This window comes from Pteropus alecto, unplaced genomic scaffold (genome assembly GCF_000325575.1).
Source record: "Pteropus alecto unplaced genomic scaffold, ASM32557v1 scaffold87, whole genome shotgun sequence".
Lineage (NCBI taxonomy): Eukaryota > Metazoa > Chordata > Mammalia > Chiroptera > Pteropodidae > Pteropus > Pteropus alecto.
In genome coordinates this window covers 8,248,894-8,276,529 of record NW_006443225.1, presented here as the reverse complement: position 1 = coordinate 8,276,529, position 27,636 = coordinate 8,248,894, and the positions used below count along the sequence as shown (strand labels likewise).

Sequence of the window (27,636 nt, the reverse complement as noted above, 5' to 3'; positions counted from 1 at the left end):
TACTTCATCATAATAAAGGCCTTACATGTCAAATGCACAACTAACATCATACTCAACAGTAAAAGGCTGAAAGCTTTCTTACTAAAGTTAGAAACAAAATAAGGGTGTTCCTGCTCACCACTCCTATTCAACATAGCACTGAAAGTTCTAGCCAGAGCAATTAAGTAATAATAATAATATAGGCATCCAAAATGGAAAGAAGTAAATGCCTGCAGATGACATGATCTTAAATACAGAAAACCCTAGAGTATACACACACACACACACACACACACACACACACACACACACACACACAAAGCTTTTAGAACTAATCAAGAAATTTAGTAGAGTTGCAGGATAAAATCATTTGCTTTTCTATACGCTAACAATAAAACATCTCAAAAAGAAATAAAGAAAACACCCAATTTACAATAGCATGAAAGAAAAAATAAATATTTAGGAATAAATTTAACCAAGGAGGTAAAAGATCTGTACACTGAAAATTATAAGATGTTAGTTAAAAAAAATTGAAGAAGATATAAATAAATAGAAAGCTATCTTTTGTTCATGGATTGAAAGAATTAGTATTGTTAAAATATCTATACTACCCAAAGCCATCTATAGATTCAATGCCATCACTATCAAAATTCCAATGGCATTTCTCACAAAAATAGGAAAAACGATCCTAAAATTTGTATGGAATCACTAAAGACCTCGAATAGCCAAATTAATTTGAGAAAGAAGAACAAAGCTGGAGGCATTACAATTCCTAATTTCAAACTTTATTACACACTATAGTAATCACAAAAATATGATATCTCCTCCCCCACCCCCCCCCAAAAAAACAGACACATACACCAACAGAACAGAATTGAGAACAAAATAAATCCACACATATTTGGTCAACTAATATTTGACAAGGGAGCCAAGAATACTCAATAGGGTAAGATAAACTTATCAAACTGGATACTCGCATGCAAAAGAGAAAATTAGACCCCTATCTTACACCACTCACAAAAATTAACTCAAAATGGAGTGAAGACTTAAATGTAAGACCCAAAGGTGTAAAATTACTGGAAGAAAACATAGATATAAAGCTTCTTGACATTGGTCTTGGCAATGATTTTTTGGATATGACACCAAAAGCACAAGGAACAAAGCAAAAATAAGCAGGTGGGACTACAACAAACTAAACAGCTTCTGCACAGCAAAAGAAACAACGAGAAAAAGAAAGACACAACCTACAGAATTAAATGGAAATGTGCAGAAGGCGACCTACAGAAAACACGACCTACAGAGAAAACTTTTGCAAAATCATCTATCTGTTAAGGATTAATATTCAAAATATGTAAGGAACTCACACAAAACAAATAATCTGATTTTTTAAATGGGCAGAGAACTTACATAGACATTTTTTTCCAAAGAAAAATAGCCAGTAGGTACATGAAAGATGCTCAAAATCATCAATAATCAAGGAGATGTAAATCAAAACCCCAATGAGAGATCACCTCACACCCGTTGAAATGGCATCATCAAGAAGACAAGAGAGAAGTGTTGGTGAGGATGTGAAGAAAAGAGAACCTTTGTGCACTGTTGGTAGATATGCAAATTTGTGCAGCCACTGTGGAAACTGTATGGAGGAGCCTCAAAAAATTAAATATAGAATTACCATATGATCCAGCAAGCTCATTTCTGGGTATCTACCCAAAGGAAATGAAAGCAGGATGTTAAGGAAATATCTGTACGCTCATGTTCATTGCAGCATAATTCACAATAGCCAAGGCATGGAAATAATCAAAGTGGTAATCGTATAGTAATATTATCAGCCATAAAGAAAAAGAAAATCCTGCCTTTTGTGACAGCATGGATAGACCTTAATGGCACGTGTCAAGTGAAGTAAGTAAGAAATGCTGTATGAGATACTTATATGTGGAATTTTAAAAAGCCAAACTCATAGAAATAGAGTAGAATGGTGGTTGACAAGAGTTGCAGGGGTGGGGGATATTGGTCAAAGGGTACAAACTTCTAGCTATAACATGAATAAGTTCTAAGGATCTAATATACAGGCTATAATTAATGATACTGAAATATATACTTGAAAGTTGCTAAGAATAGATCTTAAATTTTATCACCACACAGAAAAGGTAACTGCATGAGGGGACAGAGGTGTTAATTAACTAACTTTACTGTGTCAATCATTTTGCAATATATGTACTAAATCATCACACTATACACCTTAAACTTGCATAAGTTATAAGTCAATAATATCTCAATAAAGCTAGAGGCAAGAACATGCCACAGAGTTATGCTTTTCCTGTTAGTAAGCCCACGGAAGCCACTCGAGTTTCCTCTGCCTGCACCCACTCCACACGCAAATACTCTTGGAAGCTCTAACCCCATCTTACGTGTCTGTGCATCCACCTGTAATGTGGCCTGACATTAGAAGCCAAAGAACCAAAACTAAGCTGAGCGAGTCCACGGGTTGTACAGAGCAGCACTGGAAAATATAGCGATAAAAATGTCCATGACTAAAGTGACCCCCTGATCCTCTCTCGAAGCAGCCTCAATGTCATGACTATCAATTTTTTAAATCATGTATGTTTTATATATTCCACCTAATCATTGGGAGAGACTATATTTTAAAATCTTAAACTCCTTTTTTTTTCGGTTTTTATCTACTTTACTTTGTCCTAGAACAGTATTCCCTTCTATCAACTTTCCCATTCACAAGGCAATGTTCACTCTTGCCTCCCTCCACACGGACACTCTCGACCCTTCTCAGTCAGTTCCTTCTCTCCTATGATGTCTATTTCAAGATTCCTGAGAGATTGACACCTCCTGGAAATACCACTCGCCCATCTGCGTTCTTTTCCTCTCGTAGCTGAGCCTAAATTTCACTCTGTTAAACACATCTTCTTAAATACTCCATGACTGTGACAAATCTGCCATGCTTATAACTGACAGGCTCGCGTCAAAGTTTGGGTCACTTGCCAATTTTAGGAAAAATGCTGAAGTCGTTATGTGTATGCATTTGTGTGTGTGCTTACACCAAAATGTTAACTGCACTTCTCTCTAGATGCTGTGATGTAGGTAATTATTTCTCCTCCCCTTCCCCCATCTTACTCTTTTTATTCTCCTCCTTCTCCTTTTCCTTTCTCTTCCTTTCTTTCCTTACTAATTCAAACCTTATCTCTGGTTACAATTCTACCAATACACTTCGAATGATGTTTTTATCTTTACTCTCAGATGAGAGTAGTTTATTCTTTGTTAGTGTCTCAAGTACTGTGAAGTCCATAGCTGTCAAGACTTGAAAGTTTTTTTATATTCACTTTGAATTTTCTTTTTTTCCAGCTTTACTGAGGTATACTTGAGCAAAAAAAAAAAACTGCATATATTTAAGGTATACAACATGTTTTGATATATGTATATATTGTGAAATGATCACCACAATCGAGCTAATGAATACATCCATCACCTCACATACCTACGATTTTTGTGTGTGAGGTGAGAACACTTAAGATCAATTTCTTAGAAAATTTCAAGTATATAATACAGCAAATTACTATAGTCACCATGCTGTACATTAACTCTCCAGAACTTATTCATCCCACATAACTGAACTTTTGTACCCTCTGATCAACGTCTCCCCACTGCCCCTCCCTGTCATGTGTTCTTGACACCTTGTTGAGGATCAGTTGACTGTATATGTGTGGATTTATTTCTGGGCTCTACCAGAGAGAGCTCAGAAACCCTTGAAAGTTTTATGCCTGGCAACTCTGCTACTCACTTTGATCTTCCCTGTCAAGTTGGCGCCATGTTTCCTAACCCCGAATGCACACCAGCTACGGCTCCGCTTGGGCACAAACCTCCAGTCTGTCTTCTGTGTTTCTTCTTTACTCTCACCCTACCACGCTCACAGTACCTCTTACACTTCGGGTCACCAAATGCGTCAGGATTTTTTCCATGCCAAGCAATTGTCTGTGACACCAGCTGAGTGTCCTACAATTTAACTCAATTCTGACACTGTCTACTGGAGATTGTGTCAGATCTCAGAAGTTAAGGGCTCAGTCCCACAAGACTACTAACCACAAGCCGTAGGTCCCCAGGTCATTCACAACTCCTGTCTGACTTGGCTGCCAATCAGAAATTGCCATGACCTCCTCCCCTTGGATCTGATTATTTGCTAGAGCAGCTCATAGAACTCAGGTAAACCCTCATGCTTATCAGTTTATTAAATTCTATGAACAGCCAGATGAAAAGATACGTACATAGGACAAGGTCTGGGAGGGTCCAGAAAGCAGGAGCTTCTGTCCCAATGGAGTGTGTCACCCTCCCAGGACATGGATGTGTTTACCAGCCTGAAGCTCTTCGAATCCCATACTATTGGGAATTTATGGAGGCTTCCTCGTATAGGCTTGATCAGTTAAGAGCTCCATTTCCAGCTCTTCTCCCCTCCCCAAAGAACGGGGGAGGGGGCTGCAACTTCCAAGCTTCTAATTGTGGCTTCCTCTTTCTGGAGCCCAGCCCCCATCCAGGAGTCATCCAGAGTCACCTCAATCAAACAAAAGATGTTCCTCGTGTTCTTATCACTTAGGAAATTACAAGGATTTTAGGACTCTGTGCCAGAAACCAGAGGCAGAGACCAATATACGTATTTTCTCTTAATTCACAAGCTCCTTCACACTACTTAAGCTCTTTGGGTACAAATTTCCACATCCATGTCCAGATCTCATCTGTATTAAGTGGATATAGTGTTGGAGACTCATTTTCAGAATGAAAATATAAGAATCACATGTTTTCACAAACCTTACAATTCTGTAGAGTGGGCTTGGTTTACTGATTGTTTTGTACTTTATATAGTACCTGAAATGCCTTTTTTATTATGTTGAAGCCATTTTTCATCCCCCCTCCAAAAAAAGTGGCTATCTTTTTAGGCTTGCTTTAAGCAATTTTAAAAGATTTAAATGCCAAATTATTGGTATGATAGTTTACCATAATTTTTCCAAATTTATAGTCTTCCAAAATTATTTTGAATGTCTAACATGATGAGTAAGAAAATGGGTTATAGAATCAGAATGACAGTGTTAAATTCCAGTCCTGCCAATTAATATAAACGATTAATTTATGCTCCTTGTGCCTAGGGTGTTTTGTTTCTGTTTTGTTTTGTTTTTTAACCCATTAAATGGATATAAAATATTACATATTCCACAAAATTGCCATGAGGATTAAATGAGATATCGTCTATGAAGTGCTTAGAATAATGCCTGACACGATAAGCTCAAGATTTTAATCTTGTGGAAATGTTTATTAATTGTGTCAAAATAAACGTATTTCAGCTACTTGCAGAGTTCTTGCAGAGTACACAAACACAGCACTGGACACTCAATCAATTCTGTTGAGTGAAAATTAAGGAAACACATGTATGGACGAGCAAATGAAATGTTACACGAAGTGAGGTGTGGATGCTTTTCCCACTTCCCCAGGCAAGGTTAGGGCTCCCTCCTCAGGATTCCCTCGGCATTACAAAAATACTTTTATTCTAGGACTAAGCCTTGTAGTGTTGTGGGGCAAAGATCATCTGTCGTTTAGGTCTCTAACCTCAGAGCCTCTTGTCTGAGGCTTAATAATCTCTCAGTAAATATTCTTTGAAAGGACTGAATTTCAGTGAGTTGAACAAAGGTTAAGACCGAAGTGTAACAGAACATTTGTTAGAATAATCCCCTGGCCAAACTCTCACTCCTTTTGGGAGGAGCTGGAATAGCACTGTGGGTTGCTAAAATGGACAGATTTAAAATAAGGAAGGTTCATGACATATGGCCTCAGTTATTTATTCAACAGTCATTTAATAAGTGCCTACTGTGTAGAAGGCACTGTACAGGATACAAAAATAAAACAAGACAATATTTCCATATCCTAACAGAATGTATTTGAATAGAGAAAAGAGTAGCATTTTTACATAAATCTCTAAAAGTTACATATAGCAAATTCTGTGTAATAAAGTTTCTTTTTAAAAGGATGGATTTCCAGCTAGTGTGATAAGGTCGTGCATCCTAAGAAAAGAGGTATTTGGGCTGGTCATTAAAGACAGGTAAGAGCTCAATGGGGGAAATGGGTGGATTAGGAAGAAGATGGAGAAAGGGAAGGTCGGTCAGAAGGAACAGCAAGAGCCAAAATGTAGGGAGGAGTGAACGCAGATGTGTTTAGAAAACTTCTTGCTTCTTAATTGCGATGTTTGTTGAATTAACAAGGTGAGAAAACCAGACTAAGTATATACTTTTGAGGAAACTGAATCCTAGCTTGGGCCGTGTCCAGCGATTTAGGAAGACGAATGTGATGTGGAGTGTCGAATGATTTAGAAGGTAGGAAAGAATCTAGTGTGAAAGCTCAAGTTGAGATCATTAGTGTCGGAGCGAAGAATTAAAAGAAAGAGAGAGAGATGAGAATCATCTACAAGGCCAAATTCCTAGCACGTGGCATCTGATTGGATATGCGAGATCAGCAGAAAGAAGGCAAAGGTGACTTTCTATCATTAGAGGGTCAACCTTTGGCTGGAAGATAAAGTATTCTGTTCCTGTGACTCACACATTACCAGAAGCTTTTGACTTCCTGGAATTTTTGATGAAATTTCTATGTCTCTCAACAATAAATTTTTAAACCACAATTTTTACCATTTTGTTCATGTTGTAGTGTCCATATGACAGTTTTTGGAACAGAGACTTTTTTTTTTTTCCAAGTCCTGATATGAATCAGACCCAATGTGACCACTTTTGACTAATTGATCTCCGACTCTATCACCTCAGTACAATCTGTTGCCAATTGTTTTGTCCTAGATAGCAACGGGTGGATGAATGGTTTTCTGGTAAATAAGAAAACTTCTGAGTATATTCATACTAGTAAAAGACAAAATCTGCCATCTCATCATACAGTGTCCAGTGTTCATTCAATCTGTGTACCTTCTACCCACTGCACCCCTGGGAGTGGATTCTGATGCAGTAGCAGCTGACAGGATTAGCTAGCGAATTCACAGAGCCTAAAGCCATGTCTCTGGCTTAGACTTCTCTCCTTAGCTCTTCTCTTCAGGATCCAAACACCTAATAAAAACTCTCCACTAGATGTCCCACAGGCACCTCAAATTCAGCATGTCCAGAAGACAATTCATTATCTTCCCCAAAGCTACCTATATTTTGTATCCCTGGGCATCTAAGTCTCAGAGCCATGCTAGTCTCCTAAATTCGTCTCTCCTTTTCTACATCCAGCCCATCAAGAAGTCACCTGCTTAATAAACCCTAAACCCGGGCCCTCCTTCCCAGTCCTCTTCGTTCCTCTCAGCTTGCCTGGGACTCCTGCAATAGCTACAAATAAGTTTCTCGCCCTCCAATCTGTCTCTGTGAATCCATTCGCTATAATGTGACCAGAGTTATTTCTCAAAAATGGATATTTGAAAGTGTGAGATTTTGCTTAAACCTTGTCAATGGCTTCTAGTTTCAAAAAAAAAAAAAAGTTCAAACTCTAAAATCTGATCTTCCATTGCAGCCCTGATGACACTGCTTTGTGACTGGCGGCTGCTTTATCTGAATCTCCTAACGGTAAAAGCTGCTGAATGTTTTTGACATGAAAAATGAAACAGTATTTGGTACACTTTTATGATATTACTTACTTCTCACATAAATCCTATCAGATAAATATTGTTCTTCCTATTCCATGGAGGCAGGAAGAAAGGAAGGTTCAAAGAGAGTATTTAATCTAACAAAGTAGCATAGTGTGTACTTAATGGGGACTGTGCTGAAGGGCAAGTCTATGGAACCCCAAAACACTGCAGCTCACCATATCTCCAACATTGCCCTTTATTTGTGTTTATGGTCTTCTGATTCTTGTAGCAAGCCTAGCTAAGCCTAAGATACACCTTTTATTACTATTTGTGTGTGTGCACATACGTGCGTATCATTAGATTATGAGCTCTTGAAATTCAAAAGCCACATTCACTTCCACAAGCCCAGCAGCTAGCATACCTCTCATATATGCCTTTAGTTGATTCTTAATAAGTGATTTATTAAACTAAGTGATGCAACGATGAAGATGATTTTGTTATTTTAGGGAATAATGAAACTTAAACCAATTACAAAACATAAAGTAAATTTTAAAGTGCTTTTTGAGTATCATTATATATGAGGTAAATAGTATATAAAGATAAAATATTTGCTGTATGCATTTACCATGTGTAGCTCATGAATTTTAACTACTAAAAGAGACAATATGTCTGTAAAAGCTTGGTGTAAGTAATAGCCCAACATTCCCAGGGCAAACTTTTCCGGTTTTATTATTAATGGGACTTCACTTTGCTTTGGATTCAGATTGTCCTTGGCGAATGTCATTAACTAGTCTTTCATCTTGAATTTCCTACACAGAAAAACCTATCTGGGATCATAACTTCTACCTGTAATGGAAACTTCCAGGTCAGGTGAGTGGTAAATCCCCAGGGATCACCTTAGAGGCCTCAACTTTTGATGAGGTGACATTAGCTCTATATTGATCAAATATATTAACTGTAATGAGCTCTAAAAGCTCCAGTTTTTTATGATAAAATTTCAAAGAGTAAAGAAAACTAGATAGAAAAGATGTCTATCTAGTTTTGGAAACTGAGTCATCTGAGAAAATGATGGAGAAATTGGAGTTAGATAGCCTGGAAATAAGTAAGAGAAGTATTTGCAAATCTTTCTGCATTAACTATTTGTGTGGTGTTTGTAGAGAACACAGAATTAGCTACCCTGTGCTCCTTTTCTATAAATTGTCCCTCTTCCTCCCCTTTTTCCACACAGGTGCAGCAGGAACGGCCATGTTCCTACGTGACACAACCTGCAGACAAAGTAGATTTGTTCAGGGGTGGGCTTTCATCGAACTAGAACAATCACTGTACTCTCCAGGACTTGTGGAACAGAGAGAGAGAGAAGCACAGAAGAGAGAAATGGAGAGAATCTTGATGCTCTCAAGTCTCGGATTCCAGATCACTCCTGAAGCCTAATGCATTTGTGCATTTCTGTCCTTGGGTCCCGTAGGAAAAGTGCATTCTTCTTATTGATTTCCCCTTTTGCTTAGGCTAGTTAACATAGGATTTGGGTTGTTTACAAGTGAAAAGGCCCACATCAATACATGGAAAAGAAATTGAACATTCTTCTTGTTTGCATAGGGAGAGAAAGCACAGACCAATATATTGAGGTTATAGAAAGGTAGGAATCGGTGAGACTACATGAAGAAATTTATCAGAGTCAGAAGAAACCATAAGTGTGTTGTTGAATGAGCTTTCTGTCTCTGGGAGCATTGAAGAAGAGACTGGATCTTAATCTGATACAGATGTAGTGGAGAAGATTTCTGACTCCCAGGAAATCAGATGAGATAACCTATTAGGCTCTTTCCAACTTTGGTATTCCATGAAGTCTTATAGAGATAAATCACCAGTCACCTCAGGTCCCCTGGTACCCATCTCAAATATGAAACGATGTTCTATCACTTTCTACTTTCCCAATGTTCCCACCCCCATCTCCAGCAGTTGAGCTCTATTCTGTCACCATTCTAAAAAATTGGCACTTAGTAGAGTGGGATGTAGCAATTGTAAATGTCAAGGTGATTGTGGGCGCTAACTAGAAGGGAACTGCTAACCTGATACTGGGATACTAGTCTTCCAGGGGAGAAGACAGAAGTAAGTCCAGAGCAAGGGTCTGGTACATGAATGAAAAGGATGGAGGGAGCACAGATTAGAGATAACAGCAAGAATCTGCCAGCTCCGTGACAGTGCACCCAATACATCAGCACCTAGGCAGTCCTGACTCATAACAGGAGTTCAATAAAGTCGCTAATTAAATGGATGGATGGATGGATGGATGGACGGATGGATGGATGGATAGATAGATGGATGGATGGAGAGATGAAGCAATCAAGGAATTTAGGTAAGAAAATGTGAGAGGAACCTGTGGATAGAAATTAGAGTTAGCTTACAAAGCTCAGCATAATCAGTTGACGAATCACCTCTTTAACACTGAATTATATGCATTGGGTCTAATTTGCAATTTCAAGGCTCCATTCACTTGGTCTCAGAAGTAATTATTAAGTTTGACCACTAACGTAAAGCTCTCACTGCCTTTCCAGATTCCAGATATAAAACCCAAGTATTCCCATCACGGCCACAAACAGATTGTCCATCAACACAGCTCAGACTCCCTCAGAGCGTCAGACTCAAGTTAAGCAATGTTACTTCTCTGTCCTTCAACTCGAAGCACGTTTTAAGTAGGGGAGTAATCTCCGAACAAAACAAGAGGTTTGAAAACAATTTTGATGGTTGGAAATAAATTAAGGTCCTTAAAATGCCCATTAAAGCCAGTGAAGAGCTTGAGTCACGCTGGCGATGACATAAAAATCAGGCACTTTGGAATCCAAAGACTCTCGAGTTACTTAAGTGACCTAGGAGTGCCTCGTCCAGCTCCTTGACCAGCCCCCCAGTGCTCTGCAGACTGGGGGATGGTGGGCTGCCCCCTTCCCCAGTTCCCTTTTCCCTCTCCACATGTTCATGTGCTGTGGAAGGGATTAGATTTCCTCTCTTTCTGCTTTCAAACTCTTTTTTTTGCCTGGAATTCGTTGTGCTCAGAATTCCATTTTGCCATATGCACCAAGCACTGAAGGCCAAGGAGAATAGGGCAGAATAATTTCCTTGACCGTGGACGGCAGCATGTTAATTAAACAGACCCTAGAGGCCAGGCCTTCCCTGTGCTAGTTTAGCTTCCTACTTATTTCTTCCTTGATTTTTTTTTTTTCCTGATAATCCATTCACGTGGTTTAAAAATATTATGCCAAGTCTTAGGCTAATCAGGCAAAATATTAGCTCTAGTGTTATGAAGAGATTGAGGTGGGGCGAAGGGAGGGGGTGCTTTATCTCATTTTCTTGGATCCCGTTCACAAGAGAAATTATATCCAGGGGGAGAGGGAAGCCAGTATCTTTCACTTTTTCTGTTGGTGCTGGTAAGAGACTGACTCACACACTCCAGAAGAAAGAACGGCCCCTTGAGAGCATTAGCTGCATAACACATGCTTGTACCATCAGCATAAACAAGCATGGCTCATTGAAGGACCAATTTTAAAAAAGAAAAAAAGAAAAAAAAGAAAGCGCTTCATGTGGCTTATGTAAATTATCTCTTAGTCCTAGATTAGTACTGATTCTGATTATCTCCATCTGCTACTACATCATTTTTCTTTTATCTACTTTACCGTGTGGTAATTTACTTATAAATTCATAACCAACTTTGTCTCAAAATTAATGTAAGAACTTTTTCATACATGATTTCCAGATTATTACCCCATACTCTGACATGTACATGAGAGCCTGTGTCACGAGGTGAAACTCACTAGTCACGGAATACATTAACTCAGAAAACTCCGTGGCTTTACACAGTTAAATAGTCAAATTTATTTCTAGTTTAAGTCTGACTGATGACAGAGGAAGAGAGGAAGCGGTGCTCGTCTTCATGCAGCCACCCAGGAACTCGGGCTCCTTCCCACCTGCCGGTCCCCTGTCCCCTGATGCTTCGGGGCCTCTTCTGGACCTTGGCATCTAGCAGATAAAGGCAGATGGAAGGAGAGAGAGAACATGGAGGTTGCACGTGAGGCTTTTATGGGCCAGACCAGGAAGGAGTGTACTTGCCTCAGCCCACAAGCCATTTCCCATAGCCCAGCCAACGGCCTCACCTAATGCAATGGAGGCTGACACGTGTAGTCGCTGTGTGCCCAGGGGGAAAGGAAAGTGGGCTTGAAGAAAACTAGCCAGTCTCTGGCACATCTAGTCACTGAAGAGTAATAATAATCCAATTTTTATTCAACATTTATAGATAACATTCTGTACCAGTCACTCTGCCAAGTACTTTAAATTTATTATGTCATTAATCCTTTCAAAAACCGAAGAACTAAGTCTTATTGTTATTATTACTATCTTACAAATGAGGACTCTGAGGCCGAGGATCTAAGTATTCAAAGTCACATCATTATCCACGGCACAGAAGTGGGACTGGAGACCGAACGGTGTTTCCGGAGTAACATTCTGCATCCACCGTCAAGATAACCAGCTCTTCAGCCAGCTGCCCTCCGGTCCTCCTCTGCAGGCCACCCTGCAGCCCCATGGCTAGTGCCAGTCACTTCCTAGGACACCTCCTGCTATCTGCTCTTGCTCCTGGTGACCAGTTTAGGTGAACTGACTAGGCCTTGTTTCAAATCAAAAAACAATAACAGGTTTTACTATAGCAGCCCCTCTCTAAATCTGCTCAGAGTGCAGCCTAAGCTCAGGTAGCCCCGCTCTGCTTCACGGGGCAGGTCTGACATGTATACAGACTGTCATTTAACTTGAGGGGAAAAGTTTCGGAGCAGTTAGGAAACCACGGACATCATCCTTTCTGGATGCATCCTGTTTCCTCCCTCCCTCATCCCCTTCTGCGGAGAATACATACATCCTCCGCACATCCGGACGTCGGGGATCAAAGTCTTCCCTCCTCTCTTTTCTAGAGTCTCCCTCTCTCTCCCTCTTCTCCTCCCCCCGACACACACACGCACAGACACACAGCCAAAAACCACAAACAGAAACAAGCTTTTAAAAATTCCATATGGAGCAGGAGAGAAGGTGTGTAGTATATTTTCATTCTCCAAATTTCCAAGGCTCGAACCACATACATATCGATTACATAGGAACAAGCACGAAAAATAATAGAAAAGGTGGCACAATGATCTGAATTCTAACTGCCCTGACCTAGGTCCTCTGGAATGGTTCTTAAAATATTGGGAATGGTGTGGAGCCAATGTCGAACAACAGAAATTAGAGAGGGAAGGAAAAAAGCGGTTGAGGCTTTTGAACTGATTCCCTGGGCTCCCATCCTCCTCCAAATAAAGATGGTGGAGCCTGAGGCCATGCAATTTCAGACTCGGTAAGTGAGCCTGGAGCATCCTCTTAGGAGCACTGAAATTCACGGCAGGCTCGAGAGAGATGTTTAATGAATTCAGCTTTGGACTCGAATGCAAAAGGTGAACCCACGTAGGCTTCCCTAAACCTAAAGCTGTTAAACAGGCAAGAACAAAAGCTCCCCAAAAGTCTCTTTCGAACTGCTCTCAGCTGCAAAACATTTTTTTGCCAGACAAACCTGCTTTGGTAGTAATAGCAAAGGCTTCTCTGTGTAAACTCAACGCATGATTTTTAAAAGACGCATGTTGTTGTGAAAAAAACGGGTTTTTTTTTTTGTCATTTTCTTTATACCATTAAAGGGAAAATGCACTGGGTTGCTAAGGCATAATTTAAATGCATGTATTTCAGGAGGAAGCCGTCATAACTGCTTTGAGCAGACAACACCAATGTAAGGGCATCAGATAAATTTATACACCAAAAAAGGAAAGAGAAAGAGAAGGCAAATTTTTGGAAGACTGGCTTTTTGGGAGAGATACACACTCTGTAAGCCTAAATTACTGCCATCGAAAGACTGAAGGGATTCTTTCCATAAGGGCGATCGAAAAGTAAGACAAGCCATCTCTAGTGGGTTTCTGAGGTGCGTGGAAGCGTTCTGGCAGTTGCTGGTTGGAGATCATTCTCCCCAAGCTAAAGTGAGCCTATCATTCGACCACCTGGGGTCAGGAAGTACAGTGGTTAAAGACCCCGGTGGGAATCCACAGACCTGAGTCAGAATCTCACTCATTAGCCTTTGTCAAGTCTCTCTATCTCATGGTCCCCAACTGCAAAATGGTGAGAAAAATAGCACTTAAGTCAGAAATCAGTTTTAGCAAGAGAGATGTATGCTCCATTCCTCAACAAAAGGAATTTGGCAGCAAAAAAAAAAATTTAAAGAAAAGTGGCCCGAAACAGCACTGGGCAAACTACAACACTGCGTTGGAGCAGGCCCAGGGCTCTGGGGAGGAGGAGAAAGGGTGACTGTGGGGCCTTCGATTCACCCAGGAGAACTGCAATTTGGGGAGGACTGAGGAGCAATTATTACAGTTGATGATTTGGGTCTCGTTTATCAGCATTTCCGCTGTCTAGAACGTGGTAGGAATAGTCAATAAAGACACGGAGAATGCATACGTAAACATCATTATCTCATAAATGTTTCACCAAATTTTGCTCAGCTTGCAGTGAGCCTTTCTCCGGCCAAGACACGGAATGTCCATCTGCTATGATTAAGCAGGGCCTGTGGGAATGGCCGGGTATATCTGGCATCTTGGATCTTTTTTACAAATTCTCTAAGAAACCAGAAAATGTCTACTTGAAGAAAATGTATTGCCTGAGAAGCTTCCAATAATTTTTTTAAAGAATAAATGAAGATAACCAAGCCTGATTTAATTAGTACCTGTGTACCTAGCCTTCTCTCCCCAGCCTCCTATGCCCCCAGGCAAGCTGAGCACACTTTTCTCATTATATTCTGGAGCTCAGGGAGCTGCTGATTTGAGCTGAAAACAGGCTGCCTTTGCTTGGCCCCTCCTCTGCCAGCCACAGGCCAACAGAGAGTGTCTGCGAAACCAGGATTGGTGCAATGCAGTATTTTCCTCTGGAACTCTGAAGCTGTATTGAAGGTTACAGACATATAATGAAAGCGTATTTGTTTTTGGTGTTCAAATGCAATTTAAATGGTAGTTGTTAAAGGAGGAAGGTGAATTATTGCCGGCTCAGCAGCCCTTTTTTGAGCAGGCCGATCATAATGGCATTTTGCTGAGCTAAATTCTTGTAGGTCCTCTTGAAAAGTATGCAGCTCTTCCTCAGAAAGAGTCTGCTGCTAGTAACTACAGCCCTTCAGTATCACTGTGAGGAGGAGATCTGTCCACTGAAAACAACTAGCCCTGAACCTTCCAGATCCAGGAAAAGAAAACTGATAAAGGACCAGCAGGGAACTCATAGCAAAACAATGGGAAATTATAAGCAACTTCTCCTTTATAAAAGGCATTTTTCTTACGCCAACCGATGCCGATCACAGACATTCGGATTTCCCACCGGAGAACTGTGTTTTTCTGTGCAATATTGCTCCTGGGCCCCACTTTGTTTCTGCATATTGTGTATTCCAGGGAAGGCTTTCCTGTCTCAGATTCCAGCATACACTTCTTTCTCCTTCTGGCCTGCACCCTCCCAGACTGGCTGCTAAATTCTCTGGTCTCCATGTAACAAGAATCTGTCGACACTGCCTAATAGAACACACCTCCATCCCAATTCCAAAATCCAATTTAATTCTTCAAAGTCAGAAGAGAGTTAAGGCTGAGGACAGAAACTGCAGTGTCAAAGCTAAGTGTCATGGGCGAAGCAGAGAAGGGGAGGCAGCGTGCCTTCTCTACGCTTTCCTCGCGTGGTTTTATCGTGGTCTGGTAGGGAACATGGAGTTTGGTTCTGTACTTTGGAAGGCTGATACTCTCTGGACCAGTGTAAGATTCCATTAACCCTCCGAGCCCCCCAGTGAGATATACAGTCAGCAAAATGAACTTGGCTTCATAAATACGGAAGGGGAACACTAACAGGTTAAGAAACATGGCCAAAACTACTTGCCAAATTAATGCAAGACACAACACTGTGTGTGTGCGTGCGTGCGTGTGTGTGTGTGTGTGTGTGAAATGTTTGGATTTAGAGCTACTGTTCCATTATTTTTCTTTTTTGTCCTGGATGATGTTTTTCCCTTTTATTCCTTTTCCTGCCCTTTAAAATTACTCAAACATGTATCTGTAGCTCCATCCCATTGTATTAGACATATTTACATCTGTACGTTAAATAAAGCTTTTGATAAGACCTTTGACTCTTACCAGCATTTGCCCATTTCCAGAAGTTCATGAAATCTGAGCGTGAGAATGAGTTAACACGGGTTCCAGAGACGGTCAGCCTTTGTTCTCTTTCTTTCCAGCTAACTTTATTTCCTCTCTTCTCTCATCTCATCGCTGGCAAAAGCCCCGGGATGGCTTATCATCACATCATTAAGCCCGGTCTATGAAATTGCCACTGGTTAGCTAACACCATCCTGCACTCAGGGCCGAGAATGTTGAATCTCTAATTAACCTGCACCTTTTCTACAAGGAACTAGACTCTTCCAATCCTGAATGTTATATCTAACTCCTCTTCCCATAACTAATGTCTAAAGAGAAAATTTCCACAAAAACCAAAGAGCTTCCTAAATAAGCTCTCCGCTCTCTTCCAGTGTAATTGCTTCTGCTGTGGAATATTTTGAATGTCCTTCTCATTTACCGGACCCGAATAAATCCATCGGTGCTCAGTGAGAGCAGCCATATAAGGGTAAGAAGGAGAAGGGAGACAGCCCTTCACCCCAGGCACCCCTGAAATCCAGCAATGGCTTTAACTAACTAGCCTGTGATAATATTGGCAAGGTTATAGGGTTCTTTTATGAGCAAGGTAATGACCATCTGAAGTGGTCACCTTGACTTCTCCTCTGTCCCTTAATTCTTTAAACCTACTATTACAAGGGGGAAAAAAAATCCATGAAATATCTCATTCTGAGGGGCATATAAATCATTTGTACAGATAGTATAACAGTCCTGACTGAATCGGCATCAGCCATCCACATACATACCCTAAGGGGTGACGGGGGGTCATGAAGGCACACCCATCGTGCTGGTCACACGGATGACAGGACCTGTGCCTTTGGCCTTGCCATTGCATTTGGCTTCCTTTACCTGTCACCCTTGAGTTGATGATACCACTGCCTCACTGCCTTGGGGAGGCTCCGACACTGTGTTATGTAGCACATATACCCAGATTTCTGGCCCCAGTAAGTTCCCTTTCAAATACAGTTTCTGTCTGCCTCGCAAAGAATGAGAACCACAGCACCGACATACTCCGATCTCCCGTCAGAACTCAGATTGAAATTTCCGGTCCCGCTGTCGTCAGCAGTACAGTCACACTTGTTAAAAGGTGTATTCTGGCATTCGCGTAGCAAGTTCAGTGTTGTGACTATCTCACTTTTGTGCATTTAACCTGCCTGCCTGCACCCTGCCAGCCACTTTTGGCTAAAGGGAAGAGGACAAGACAAACGCACCTCAGGCAGACGGGCCGTACAGGAAGTCCTTTCCAAAGAGGAAAGGGATGGGAAATCACAGCCTTTCTGGTCCCCATGGATGTCTTGAATGAGAGAAAGAAGGATAGTTGAGAAATTGAATCCAAGCATTCACGCTTCCCCCCTCTTGAGGTGGAACTCCAAAAGGAGGCATAACGGAAGCATCCGGGTCATTAGAAGAAGCCAGAGAACATTGGGGGAGGTAACAGTACACCAATCTGGACCTAGCTTGTGTGTTGGGCAGAGGGAAGCCCAGGAGACACAGAGGGCACAGCCACAGCCGGCTTAGTGCAGAAACAGTATTGCAACAGCCCTGGAAGGAGACGTGCTGGTTATACGAGCTGGAGGCAGCACTCTCGACTCCCCCACAGCCGGTCCAGTTCCTCCTAAAGACAGTAAGTCTCTGTTTGTTTTGACTGGGGGGCAGGGACCGCAGTTATTGGAAGTATTGGGGAGACTGCAGAAGAATAAGATGAAATAGCTTTGTTATATGGTGGTTTCAAGACCAGTAGAAACCATCAGGACCAGTCTTCAGTAGTGAATGGCAGACCCCGGGAAGGTGGGGCGGGCAGCAAGTTTTCCATAGGAAGGTGAAGGGTCCAGCCCTCCTCACCCGCCCCCACAATGCTGCGTGATTATTAAACCTGACGAGTCCTATAAAGCCAGAGGCCACCTTAGCAAGGAACAGCGGAAGGAGGTGAAAGATGAAAACTTAGCCTCCACCCTAAGATACGAGTCATCCAAAACAGACCATTGAAACTGAAGGGACATGGTTATTCTTAATCGGAAAACTTAAGTTTCTCCACTATATGAGATTAATGTGTTTTGGGGGACAGGTGGGCTAATAAGGCTGAATTGTAAAAAAAAAAAAATTATTCAATTATTTAATAAATAAACAAAACTTAAGACCCAGAAATTCTATTGTTATACATAAACATCAGAGAAACTCTTGCTCCTGAATGTAAAGAGATATATATGAAAACACTCATAAAAACTAAGAATGCCACAAACATCCTTTAACAGAATAGATAAACAAATTGGAGTGAAATCACACAACGAGAGACCATAAAAGAAAGTGATATATATTGACAGAGATGAATATTTGGTCACATAGTATCAAGCAAATAATGGAAGTTGCAAAAAGATGCAGATACGTAGTATGTCATTTAGGTATAGTTTAAAAACATACCAAATTACTGGTTTGTGGTAAGAACTGCAAGCATTTTATATGGAGCTTCCTATGCACTAGGCAGTGTTCTAAGATTTTACATATACTATGAGTTACTCTTCACAACTTGAAAATGTTGGTATGATTATTATCCCCATTTTACGCATAGGAAAGTTGAAGTATATGTAAAGAAGTTAAATAACTTTAGCCGGCTATTTAGCTAATAAAGGGGACCCCAGGATTCACATCAAAGCAGTTTGATTCCAGAGTCTATGCTGTTAACTTCTATGATTGACCGCTTCTCATACTCTATAAATATGAAGTAAAAATATAAAGAATCACATAGAATGATAAAGTACAAATTCAGAATAAGCGTTTACTGATGAGGGCAGACAGAACAATGCGATGGGGCCAAGGGCACGGGCCAGGGAGAGAGGGAGCTTTAATTTCTTAGCTTTGGTGATATTTGTTATATCATCATTTATACCTTTATTCCAATACATCTAGAATATTTTACTAAAAATTTTTAGGTAGCTATATTTTCTTTGCATATTTAAGTATAATGTGAATTAACTTAACATGCTATTCTACCCTAATGTACAGTATGGACTCTGGTTGATAATGATGTGTCAATGTAGGTTCATCAATTATAACAAATGTCCTACACTGGTGAGAGATGCTGATGACGGGGGAGGCTGTGCATGTGTGAGGCAGGGAATATATGGGACATCTCTGTGCTTTCCACACCATTTTGCTTTGAACCTAAAATGCTCTAAAGAATAAAATATTTTATGAATGCTATTCCATGTAGCAACATCATCTGGGACACTATTGGCTTATAAATTTGGGTGCAAATTAGGTCGCAGTGTTGGCAGTCTGCTTAGCATCAATTAATATGTGTCTAGACAACTATAAGAATAATCTTTAGGGACAGACGTCAAACTGCCCTTCGGTTACCTTCTAGCACTGATCGGGGTGGTGAGAAGGTTAGAGATGCCAATAAAGCCAGATCCAAATATTTGGAGTCACACAATACAGAGCAGATGTCACAGTCAGGTAGAAATACCTAGGACCTTCCTGGGAGGTGTGCCAGGTCGCTACCTCAGAGGGATCCAAATGGACTGACCGAAAAGCAAGGACTGTGGAAGGTGAGCTGTGAAGCACCTCCCCTGAGGCAGACCATTTCAAATGGCTGAACATTTGCCAAGTTTAGGGTAGAGCCCAGCTCAGAGCCCATAACCTTTCTTACCCAACCTAGAGAAGTGGATTCATCCCCAGGGCATGTTCTTGGGGAAATCTACACTCAGAGCAAACAGGAGCCCCTCAGTGACTGCAGAGAGGGAAGGACAGAGTCAGAGGCAGACCGGTGTGTCCTGTCAACAGCCCCCAGAGGCCTGGGCATTGGTTTGGGGAAAGTTCGAGACCAGTGCAAAAACTGTGGCCTGGAAGATAGTCAGATTTGGGAAATGTCTGAGAGTATGATCATTATATCATCCAGAGAATAAATGAGCTTCCTGACCTTCTGTGGATAAGGAAAAGGGAAATTTGCGATTTTCCAGCCTTGGGAACTCGGCCAGGAATTTTTCCATTCTACTTTATAGATGACTCTCGATCCTTCCCCAGCCTTCACTTTGATTGAGTGCAAAAACTGTGGCCTGGAAGATAGTCAGATTTGAGAAATGTCTGAGAGTATGATCACTATATCATCCAGAGAATAAATGAGCTTCCTGATCTTTTGTGGATAAGGAAAAGGGAAATTAGTGATTTTCAAACCTTGGGAACTCGGCCAGGAATTTTTCCATTCCACTTTATAGATGACTCTCAATCCTTCCCCAGCCTTCGCTTTGATTAAAAAGGTTTGTTGTTGTTGTTGCTGTTGTTGTTGTTTTATGTTCTAAGAAATGATAATAACCTAACCCTTCCCATTGCAAAATATTTCTACTGAAGTATGTAGTGCTTTCCGCAGCCTGCTCCTCCCCTGTGGAGATCAGCCAGAGGTCTCGACTTCAAGGTTCAGGCAATATTTGCTCTAAGCTGAAGAACAGAAACAACATTTGTTGTTGTTGTTGTTGTTGTTGTTGTTGTATGTTCTAAGAAATGATAATAGCCTAACCCTTCCCATTGCAAAATATTTCTACTGAAGTATGTAGTGCTTTCCGCAGCCTGCTCCTCCCCTGTGGAGATCAGCCAGAGGTCTCGACTTTAAGGTTCAGGCAATATTTGCTCTAAGCTGAAGAACAGAAACAACATAAATTTGAAGGGAAAAAAAAGAAGAAGCAGACCATTGTACTGGTATTCTAAACTTTTCAATTATCTTTTGTACTTTACAATAAATGGTTTTTGGGTCCCCTCCAAACACAAATTTTTTTTCTCTTCCTGGGAAAATGGACATAACTCCCAACCTCTGCCCCCTGTAAATCAACAGAGATGGAGCATAAATAAGGCTCCCATGTCTTCTCAAAAATCTAGATCTGCTTTTTTTGGAGAAGAAACAAAAGCGGAAGACAGAAGAATGGCAATGAGTTGAGAAGGAAAGGAGAGGGAATACGGGAAGGAAGACGCACCAGCAAGAAATGAGCGAGAGAGAGAGGACAGGTGAATGACGTTTTCCCTATACTCTCTATTGACAAGAATACAAGGGCTTTGTGTCCCCAAAGTGTGGTTCCATTTTTCCCTGATAATTAAGACTTGTTCTCAAAACCAATTTCATAACTGCATTGAACAAGACTTTCTAGGACTTTTATCTGTAAAAATGAAGGCAACTGAAAAAGATCTGAACCAGGAAGAAGCTGGATCCCCAAACAGTGGAGGACAGAGTCCCCCAGGAAGGCCTCTGCTCTGTGTACACGGCACCCCTGGAGGTTATGATAACTCTAAGGAGGATCATCACGTGTGTCCCTAAAGAGTCTAGGCAATAAGTACTGCAGCGTGGAGCCTCGGCGAAGACCCTCATGACTCAGAAAAGGGGAAGTGGAGGCACAAGCTTTCAGACAATGACAGGAAGGCATTGTCAGAGACAAAGGCAGGCTAGTAGCAGCCATGGAAAACCCAGTTGCTCTGGACCAGTGGTTCCCTAAGAGGGGCGGAATGGGGGAGGGGGCAATAGTGCTACTTTTCTCAGATAAGCACCCGGATGGTGTTTCTGGCATCTAGTGAGTAGAGTGAGAGGATGATGCTAAACGCCCTACAGTGCACAGGACAGTCCTCACGACAAAGAACTGTCCCATCCAAAGTGTCAGTAGTGTTGAGATTGAAGAAACATACTCTAGCTGAAGTGCATCTGTCAATCACGTATCATTCTGAGGAAAGAGGAAAATGTGAGCCCCGAATGACCAAGACTGAATTTCATGACAACTCTGATGAGTTAACATCAAGCCAGATTTGCTTTTAAAAAAATAAAGGCGTGACATGGTTAAAGAAAACGCGTGATATTGCACGATGGGAACTGCTCTCCAGGTTCCTAAGAATCTTTCTGAGCATCGTGTTCCTTAACATGTATTAAAGCTTCCCGAGTTGGAGCGAAATGACTTTGAGAGAATGATCCTGGCTCTGCTGCACCTTTGGAGAATACGCAGGACTGCCTGCTGAGTGGTGGGACTGGACCCTGTATCTGGCCACTTGGGTGTGTTTCTTGGTCAGCCAGCAACATGCAGACACCAGAACCAGGCAGCATGGATTTAAATCTCTAGAAAAGTGAAAAAGATCCTTTCTTTGCTCTGAAACAGCAGCGGTATATTTCAGACATCAACCAACCTCTAAGAAGCAGAATTACTCCCTTTTGCTTGTGAAGAAGCAGGACGTGTCTTGGCAGACACTTCATGGTACCTACAGGAGTTCCCAACCAAATTCCAGTGCAGGGGAGGGTGGTCTCCCCATACATCACCAAGCAATTCTCCAGCATACCAGCTGGGTGTCCTAAATTCTACTCAATTCTGACACTATCTACCAGAGATAGCATCAGATTACACAGGTAAAGGGCTCAATCCCACAAGACCACCCTCTACTTCAGACAACAATCACCTGTCATCTGTTATTACTTATGCTTCTGACCAACTGGCTACAAATTGGAAGTTCCGACATGACCGCATCTTCGGATTCAATGAACTTGCTAGTATCACAGAACTCACGATACTCTTTTAATCACTAGATCACCAGAGAGATATAAAAGGATATATATAACCCAGAAACAACCAGATGGAAGAGATGCCTAGGGCAAGGCATAGGGAGAAGGGTGGGGAGCTTCCATGCCCTCTCCAGGAGTGCCGCTCTCCCCAAATCTCCACATGGCCATCAACCCAGAAGCTCTCCAAACCCCACCCATTTGGGGTTTTATAGAGGCTTCATTACATATGTCATTGGCCATTGGCAATTGAACTCAATAACGAGCCCCTCTCCCCTCCATGGAGTTTAGTGGGGTGCAACTGAAGGTTTTAAACCCCCGATCAAATGGTTGACTCTCCCAGCAACCAGCCCCCATTCTTAGGCTCAGTTCAAAAGTCGCTCATTAACGTAACAAAAGACACCTTTGATCACTTAGGAAATTCCAAGGATTTTGGGGTGCTGTTCCAAAAATGGGAACGATGACCTAATATCTACTTTTTATTATAAACCACAAAAATCATGATATCACAGTACCCATGAAAATAACCCACCACAAATGATGTGAAATCTAAAGGATAGTTTGGGAGTCTTGAAAAAACAAGACCGCTCTGGAAGAGAGTCTCTCCTGACCCAACAGAAAAGGATTCCTGACATCTATCTCCATTGTTACCACTGAGAGCTAGGACTTGTAGCTGGAAGGAGAGAAAAAAAATCCTAAATGCCCATCTGGTAGTGGACAGCAAGTCAAGGTAGAATTAGCCATAGTCAATAGGGCCGCCTCTCCACCCTGCATATGAATAAGCCACTGCAGGTTGCCAGGAAAGTATTTGAGTGGAGCTCTCAAATCAAATCTGAGATCTACCTCCTTCTAATGTTGGAAGCTCAGAGGCTGGAGAGAAAAACATGATTCTGAAGATTGAAAAAATTGTGGTTAAATGGGGCCTGAGCCAAATTTTATTGCAAAACCAAAAACTTAAATGAATGTAACTTTCTTAATGCATTAAATGCCATGGAGCAAATTTATTCCATGCATATGGAAATATAGACACACAAATATATACCAAATACATAGAGAAAACATAAAACAAATCCCTGATCTGGAGGAATAAAGGACTTCTCAAGTATGAAGAACAAAATGAATATTCGATTGAATTGAAGACTCGGGTTTTAAAAGGCAAGTCTTTCATTTCTCTGTGATTTAATTTTTGCTTCCATTTGTCAGAAATAATAGTTGCTATTAAAAGAAAGAACTATGAGAAAAGTTTATGTTCTTATGGCTCTTTTACACAGAAAGCATTCCATTAAAAATTTCCTTTCGTGTAAGTTCTCTAAAATGCCTACAACGTCATTACTCTGGGAAACTTATGGGGCAAAGAAAGTAAACTGTAATTTAAACACCAAATAATTGCTAAAAGAGCCATCCACTACTTAAAAACAAGAAGCATCCATTTATACAATTTATTTTATCTGAATGATTTAAACTCTAAATTATTTGGGACCATTAATCAAGTTTTAATTCCTCTTCTCTACTCTAACATGTCGAGTGCCTGACATAAAAAAGAACAACAGCTCAAATAAAAAATAGAAAAAGTATATCTAATTATTAAAGGTATTACACATAATAATTTTTTACCAAGGATGCAAGTTAATTGATTCTTACATTTTATTCTCTACTCAGATTTTAGTTCATCTTGATTCATTTATGCTTTTATAACTATAGATTGTGAATTAATCTATTTAAATGGGATAGTATTTCACAAAAAAATGAACATCCTTATGAATCCCAGAACTCCTTACTTAGATGAAAGACCATGTCAATAAAACAGTATTAAATTACTCTGCAATAGTAATTGCTCTGCTTCCTTCCACTGTAGTGAATGGTAATAAAGGAAGATTTCTCCCTACAAATGTCCACTGCTATTTCAAAAAATGAGACTGTTGGTTTGGTTTAAAATTTGGCTGTAGGGTCTACCAGTTCTAATTAACATGACTAAATCTTGATTTAGAAAAGAGAGAGAAAGAGGTTAAAAAAATAAGCATGTCTTAATCAAATAAGAAGATAATTCAGAGGTCTTTATTTTGCCCATGGAAATGGCTGCCAGTTGAGATATGTAAAAGAAAATTTAATCAAGTTGATATAATCTAATACATAGGATCTGACTTGAGCTGAATAATATGAAAAACAAGTTTTCTGTGATGCAAGAATTCAACACATAATGAATACTAAGTCAAGAGAATCAATATCAGTAACTCCAGTTCTAAATGGGTATTTTTAATTGTCTTGAATTTTTCACTGTAGCTGTTTAATGAAATAAAGATATAAATGGTAAATTATCAGTGTGACGACTCATTTTTTAGAAGACAGAAACATATAAGCATAGCCACAAAGAAGACAGATGTATAGAAAGCCAAGTACACTTGGCAGTGTATAGATACACACCTTAGATAACTGACTGAGATCACTTATTTTAATTCAAATGTTTGTTTGTTTAATTTTTTAGATTCTGTCAGAGCCAGAAAAAAAATTTAAGGATCATTTTGACGATAATATAAATTAAGAGTTGGAGGGTAGAAATATGCTTCTAACATAAATATATTGGATCTAGGTGAGATAGGGATTCTCGAATTGGCCAATCAAGTAATCTCCAAAAAAAGAATCTGGAAAGGAGACTGAAGACCACTAATCCGTCTAACAGCGGAGTAACCAGACACTATGTGTGTCCCAATAATATGAATCACAAAGTACACAGCATCACCAAGGATATGTTTTGCCAAGAATGTTTAACTTGATTCTAATCGAGTCTTTAGCTCTAGTGTCAAGTTTATAGGAAATACAAGAGATAAAAGAGCAAATAACACCAGACAAATCCAGAATAAGGGGTACTCCACAGAAAAACTAACCTTTTTTTTCTTTGGTTTAATATGTCATTTAAAAAAGAAGTTGAGGGAAGATAAAAGAGATTTAGAAGATATAACAAGAGTCTGTGGACCTATTGGCATTCTGGTTCAAAAAAAAAACTGTAAAAGACATTTTAGGGACAAATGGGGAAATCTGAATGTGAGCCAGATAATAAAAGAGAATAAGGACTTATCATTAATTTTGTTAAATATGATGTTATGGTGAATACTTTAAGAAATTTCCTTATTTTTTTCAGGCTTCCCATGGAATATTTAGCTGTGAAATAGCATGATGTTTATAATTTATTTTAAATATTTTTATAAAGATGTGGGTCAACTTCCAGTAATGGTGAAGAAATAAAATGATTATGAAACCCTCACAGATAAAAACTATAAAAATATTGGGTAAAGTTTAAATTAGGACAATTACAAGGTCTTAGAAAGTATCCAAACACAAGCAAAAGCAAAGGGGACATTTAATTTTTCAAAACTGCAACTGGAGCTTTCTGTGGGTGGATGGGTGGTTCAATTCTCACCTCTCTGGGTCTTCATGTCTAAGTCAGAATTCCCCCAACCCCTAAGACCCCGAACAGTGGCAGAAGCATTTCGTCCAAAGTTTGAGCTTGGAAATAACCAGTGAGAGTCTGAGGAGCCATTCCGAGCAATGGGGAATGCTCACAGACTTCATGGTGACAAGAAGTCCAAACACCAAGTGCTGCAGAGGCTTTGGGTCTGTCACATGTGCCACTGTGGTGGAGGTGGAGGCGGCCATGGAGGCAAGGCCACAGGCAGTGGATGGGAGAGCTGTGGAACCAAAGACAGCTATCTCTAGAGAAGATTCTCAAAGACCTGGTGCCGACTTAGCTGTGACAAAGATTGTGGGCGGTGGTTTTAAAGAAGATACTGAAGAGCCTAAGAGATTATTTTGAACAGTGTGGGAAAATGGAAGTGGCTGAAATCACGACTGACAGAGGCAGGGGCAAGAAGAGAGGCTTTGCTTTTGTAAACTTTGATGGCCATGACTCTGCAGACAAGACTGTCATTCAGAAATACCATACTGTGAAGGAAAGAAAGTCTATCTAAGCTAGAGATGGCTAGTGCTTCATCCAGCCAAAGAGGTCAGAGCAGCTCTGGAAACTTCTGGGGTTGTGAAGGTGGTTTGGGGAGGAATGACAACTTTGGTTGTGAAGGAAACTTCAATAGTCGAGGTGGCTTTGGAGGCAGCTGTGGCGGAGGAGGATAAAATGGCAGTGGGGGTGGCGATAATGGCTTGGTAATAATGGAAGCAATTTAGAAGTGGAGGAAGCTATAGTGATTTTGGCAGTTACAACAATCAATCTTAAAATTTTGGATCCGTGAAAGGAGGAAATTTTGGAGGCATAAGCTCTGGCCCCTATGGTGTTAGAAGCCAATACTTTGCCAAACCATGAAACCAAGGTGGCTATCACAGTTCCAGCGGTAGCAGTAGCTGTGGCCGTGGCAGAAGGATTTAATTATTGCCAGGAAGGAAACTTAAGCAGGAGAGAAGAGCCAGAGAAGTGACAGGGAAGCCACAGGTTTCAATGGATTTTTGAACTCAGCCAAGCGCAGTGGTGGCAGGGTTTAGCTGGTACAAAAATAAAGGGAAAAAAGACACGCTTTAGACAATACTCATGTGTATGGGCAAAAAAATTGCAGGCTGCATTTGGGGCTAATTGTATAACAGGTTCTTTTCTGTGGAAAATGTAAAGCATTCCAATGAAAGTTTTAATGCAAATCTTTTATGCCCGTGCCGTCGACTGCTAAATGTAAGAGTCTGATCGTGACGGTGAATAAATGTGTCCTTTTTTTTAATGTGCTGTGTAAAGTTAGTCTACTCTGAAGTCATCTTGGTAAATTACCTCAAAAGTGTGAAGTTAGAGTCCCTTCAGGATGATGTCAGGTTCCATTTGAAATTTATTTACAACCAGCTTGGGCACAGAAGCCATTGTCTTCAGAGCCTCTGGTGTAGATGAATCGACAGTTCCTGTATCGTGACCTGGAGTTCACCATTAAAAAAAGGGTCACCCAAGCAGAGTCATGGGGTTTATCTGGTCATTAATGATTGTTGGCACATGCTACGCAATATCTCTAAATTGAATTACTGTACCAGATAAAACTATAGATGGGAATGAAGCTTGTGTATCATAAATTATGATGTGTAATCAATAAACAATTTAATACTCTCTTAAAATAAGTGCAGCTGGAAAAGTTAAAAAGTTTGAATTTATGGCTATTTAACTCATGGCTCTGCCCAACTTCCATAACTATAGCTGCTGAACTGCAGTGGGAAAAACAATAACCTTCTTAGCTAAAGGTGCCGAAAACTGAGTCCAGGCTTGGAAAGTAACTGAAAATTTAAAGGGAAAATCTTAGCAGCAATAGAGCCTCAGAAGGAGTAAGACCAAAATTCAG

The 27,636-nt window shown here is 40.6% G+C and overlaps 1 pseudogene; it reads left to right on the top strand.

Annotated features, from left to right (window-relative positions):
- LOC102887298 overlaps positions 1 to 26,696 on the top strand; it is a 38,188-nt pseudogene extending 11,492 nt beyond the window's left edge.
- Positions 26,697 to 27,636: the final 940 nt, after the last annotated feature.